This window comes from Bubalus kerabau, chromosome 17 (genome assembly GCF_029407905.1).
Source record: "Bubalus kerabau isolate K-KA32 ecotype Philippines breed swamp buffalo chromosome 17, PCC_UOA_SB_1v2, whole genome shotgun sequence".
Lineage (NCBI taxonomy): Eukaryota > Metazoa > Chordata > Mammalia > Artiodactyla > Bovidae > Bubalus > Bubalus kerabau.
In genome coordinates, this window is record NC_073640.1 from 3511400 (window position 1) to 3516676 (window position 5277).

The 5277-nt window shown below is 35.0% G+C and overlaps 1 pseudogene; it reads right to left on the bottom strand.

Moving 5' to 3' along the window:
* Positions 1-1011: 1011 nt before the first annotated feature.
* On the bottom strand, positions 1012-1958 carry LOC129632085 (olfactory receptor 8U9-like; annotated as a pseudogene).
* Positions 1959-5277: the final 3319 nt, after the last annotated feature.

Consider the following 5277-nt stretch of genomic DNA (forward strand, 5'->3'; position numbering starts at 1 on the left):
GCAATCACCACTATATAAATTGTTAAGAATACAGTTCCTGTTTATTTCATGAATACAGAGAGAGAATATAAGGACTTACAAATGGAGTACTAATGCAAATACTACTTTTTTCCCCATTGAACACAAATTTTTTAATAACCATTCCTTTACAACTGCAACTATATTAACCAGGTTTTTTCCCTAATTTTAAGAGGAATAATGCTATGAGCACATGAAAAGAGATGGAGTCTTCTTTTCTAGTGAGCTTTAGAGAAGGTCCTGGTACATTGCCCCCAACTCCCATTCATGTAATTACTATAAAGTTGTTCCCACTAATGTAATCAGGGCAGAATGATGAAGAATAGAAGATTGAGAAATTCTCTACATCCAATGACCCCTGCCTCTGATATATATTTAATCTATGCCAAAAGATAGAAGCATAAGTGAATTTTGTCTAAAATAGATATTCTGGAATAAACTATTAAAATAGATTTTTTTTAATTTCAAAAATTGGCAAAACTCATTTTTGCATCAATGAAACTTTGAGTTAAGGTAGGAGGTTTTTCTTTTCTTTCTTTCTTTATATATTTTTATTACTTAAGTACTACTAAGTGTCATGATGGAACATATGTTACTATTACACAAGAAATGCAAAAACAAACCTTTTAACCCACTAACTCTCACTTTTGAGGGAGAAAGTTTATTAATCCCATTGTTTTTAAAAAATTATTGGAATATTTGGACCACAAGTTGAGTTGGTGTGGGAAGAAGGATTGCTCTGCCCATGATATCTCTCTGAAGCATACACATGAACAAAGAAGAGATATAATATATCTTTTCTAAAAAATAGCAAAGTGAATCCATTACTATTCTTCCTTAGTTTAGAGAGACAATGAAGACAAATAATTTCTGACCCCCACATTCATTTTAGGCATAAAGATAAGCGATGGAAAATATCTAGAAGTTGTATTGGTGAGATTACCAGACTCAGTCAAAGTACCTGAACATTAGCTATCAAAATCTTTAAATAAATCATTTTGGGTAAAAATGTAATTTAGTGACAATTACTCTTTTCAGTGAAGTTTTCACATCCTTGTTTCTTAAACTGTAGATCAGTGGATTTAACACTGGGATGAAAACACTGTGGAAGACAGAGGCCATTTTGTCTGTGTCCATAGAGTAACTGGAGCTGGGTCTGAGATACATGAGCAGGAGCGTGCCATGAAATATAGCCACAGTGGTTAACTGGGAGGCACATGTAGAGAAGGCTTTGCATCTCCCCTTGGCTGAGTTCATTCTAAGGATGGTTGTTATGATGTAGCTGTAGGAGATGAAGACAATGATGATACTGCAACCCAGAACACAGCTGCTATAAGGGAACATCACAATCTCATTGATGGTTGTATCTGAGGAAAACAGGACTAATAAGGGTGGGAAGTTACAGAAAAAAATGATTGATGACATTGGAATTGCAGAATGACAACTGAATTGTGCAACAGGTAAAAAACTCCTGGATAGATCAAAGGTTCTAAGTACATAAAAACTACAAGCTGGGTACAGAATCTCCTGGACATGACAACTGCATAAAGAAGTGGATTACAAATGGCTACATAGTGATCATAAGCCATGATAGTCAACAGGAGACATTCCACATCTGCAAAGGTCCCAAAACAATACATCTGAACAGCACACAAATTAAATGAAATCTTCTTTAGCTCAGATGAGAAATCAGCCAGCATACTGGGATAGACAGTGGAGGAGCAGCGAACATCACAGGAGCACACATTGCTCAGGAAATAAGACACGGATGTGTGGAGTCTAGGGTCCACCTTGATCAGCAGGACCATCCCTACATTGGCAAGCACAGCTATGCTGAAAGCCAGCAGGAAGAGAATGAAGAGCGCCTGCTGCACATCCCATCTGCCAGAAAGTCCTAACAGTACGAACTCTGGAAATACAGTTCAGTTCTCTGCAGCCATCACTCACATCTGGGAATCCCTGGTTATGAAAGAGGAGATGGAAGTGGAGGATAACATCATCCTACTATCTTAGTATTTTAGTTGCTGGTCCTTTCCATATTTCAGTAATTAAGAAAAGAGATAATGCTAGGACTATATGAGGCAAACTGACTCCCTGAAAATTTATCTATTTTAGTATAAATCAATAATAATAATAATGATATCACATTTGCATCAGATCAGATCAGATCAGATCAGTCGCTCAGTCGTGTCCAACTCTTTGCAACCCCATGAATCACAGCACACCAGGCCTCCCTGTCCATCACCAACTCCTGGAGTTCACTCAGACTCACGCCCATCGAGTCAGTGATGCCATCCAGCCATATCATCCTCTGTCGTCTCCTTCTCCTCTTGCCCCCAATCCCTCCCAGCATCAGAGTCTTTTCCAATGAGTCAACTCTTCGCATGAGGTGGCCAAAGTACTGGAGTTTCAGCTTTAGCATCATTCCTTCCAAAGAAATTCCAGGGCTGATCTCCTTCAGAATGGACTGGTTGAATCTCCTTGCAGTCCAAGGGACTCTCAAGAGTCTTCTCCAACACCACAGTTCAAAAGCATCAATTCTTCGGTGCTCAGCTTTCTTCACAGTCCAACTCTCACATCCATACATGACCACAGGAAAAACCATAGCCTTGACTAGACGGACCTTTGTTGGCAAAGTGATGTCTCTGCTTTTCAATATGCTATCTAGGTTGGTCATAACTTTCCTTCCAAGGAGTGAGTGTCTTTTAATTTCATGGCTTCAGTCACCATCTGTAGTGATTTTGGAGCCCCAAAATATAAAGTCTGACACTGTTTCCCCATCTATTTGCCATGAAGTGATGGGACCGGATGCCATGATCTTCATTTTCTGAATGTTGACCTTTAAGCCAACTTTTTCACTCTCCTCTTTCACTTTCATCAAGAGGCTTTTTAGTGTCACATAGAGGTTATATTAAAGAAAAGAAGAAAAAAACTTATACTTAAGACAGAAGAGAAAAAATATTAAAGAGAAAAAGAGGTACATATAAAATAAGGGAATGTAATGATAGAGAGATTCATCACTCTTCTGCCTCCTTTGCTACTCTGCATAATATGTATTTAGTGAGTAATTAAAAAAGCAAAATGTTACAGTATAGAATACCTTAGTATTAGAGGATTCTGAATGTCAAGGTAGAGCAAACTCAATCAGGAAGACTGAGAACAGTTACACAGAGAGCAAATACAATTAGTTTAGCTAAGAATTGGTACAGTTGTTAAGAGAAAACTTTGAAGCTGTTGGGAAACATTCAGCTTATTCATGACTTTTTGTGTGAAACAACTTGGTTATGAAAGAAATAACAAAAACAAACAAACAAAAATAACATGTCCCTAGAATCATAAGACTAGTTTGTATCTGACAACCAAATTAGCAATATCCAGAGAGTGAAAGAAAATTAAAATAAACCTAAAAACAGTCTTTAGTGTTTATCAGTATTTACCCAAATTGTTAAGTATTTGGCTTCCTTTTTTACAAAAAAAAAAAGAGATAATAAAATGATCACTGGACACTTATTTGGATTAATGGTTCGATTCATATGAAATGTTTAAAACTTCTTCCAGGAAGTTATTATCTTCTTCCAGGTATTATTATCATTATTTATCTTTTATGTCTGTGAAAGACCTGTAATAAAAATCAATTGATATGAATTGCAATGGCTTCATTTTTAGCTATTAATATTTCATCACACTTTTGTTTATTTTTTATTATGCTATATGAGATACTCAATCTATACACAATTATATGAAGAAAAACAAAGTGAAAGAGAAAATAATGGGTGTCCATTGCACAGTATATACCTGCTAATTCTACCTGCACTACCATGAAATATTTATATTTATACTAGAAATGCTCATATTAAAAAGGAGAAATTTGTTGTTATAAATAATGAATTTGTCTTAGCAGCAATTTTAGTCCTTGTAGTTTATCATATGAAATGTTCTCTTTAAATCACATAAATATAAAAATGAGGATCTTGTATATATAAAATCAGTAACTCTAATATTAACAAAGGAAATTGGAAATAATGAGGAGGTGTTAGAAATGTAAGTTATAATTTAAGTAGCAAGATTATGAAGTCTCTGATATTAAGTTGGAGGCTGTCAAGGAAAGACATTTAAGGGAAAAAAAGGAAACTAATTAACTGTTCTAATTATTTTCCCATTTTGTTAGGATAGCATCTAGTTAACATGAGAGAGACAGATTTTCAAACTATCCTGCCTATGAATTAATGGAATGTTTCTACTCATTTTTTTTTTCAGTTAGAATATGCTTTCTTCCAGGATCGTATGAGCAAATTATCAAAATGATCTTAAATTCTTGGACTAAAAATATGCTTAACCCTAAACTATAGAAGCATACTGGAAAATTAATTGAAAATGAAAGTATCTACAACTTAAACTAAAACTACTTAAGAAAGTAACTTTTACTTATATTCCTGATTATAGAAATACTAATGATATGCATGATATTTAAAAAAAATATTTTCTTGGGATAGTTATTTATGAAATTGTCATTATTTCTTAAATAAATCGTTGTAACCTAGAAGTTAACAAAGCAGGGACATTATAATTAATCAAATTATAAAATATTCTATTACAAAAATTACTGAAGCCTGAGCCCTATAAAGCAAGTGCCATTCACTTCTATATTATTGTTATTAGTCATTTTGGCAATGTTTCTCAATTTTATGTATAATTACTATCATTTTTCCAAATTTAAATTTTAAAAAATGCCACAGCTACTTTTGCTTCACCTGATACAGTATTTTCTTTACTGTTCTCCACAGTGCTTGTAAATACATCAGACTTTTTTCCAGTATCAAGGCTTCTTCTTGTCCTAAGCATGTCTGAATCTTTGTGATCTCATGGACTGTAGCACGCCAGGCTTCCCTGTCCTTCATTGTCTCCTGGAGTTTGCTCAAATACATGTCCATTGAGTCAATGATGCCATCCAACCATATCATTCTCTGTTACCCCCATGAATCTTTCCCAGCATCAGCATCTTTTCCAGTGATTCGTCTCTTCAAATCAGGTGAACAAAATTTTGAAACTTCAGCTTCAGCATCAGTCCTTCCAATGAATATTCAGGGTTGATTTCCTTTAGAATTGACTTGTTTGTTCTCCTTGCTGTCCAGACTTTCAAAAGTCTTCTGCAACATCACAGTTTGAAAGCCTCCATTCTTTGGTACTCAGCCTTCTCTGTGGTCCAACTCTCACATCTGTGAGACTACATGACTACTGGAAAAACCATAGCTTTGACTA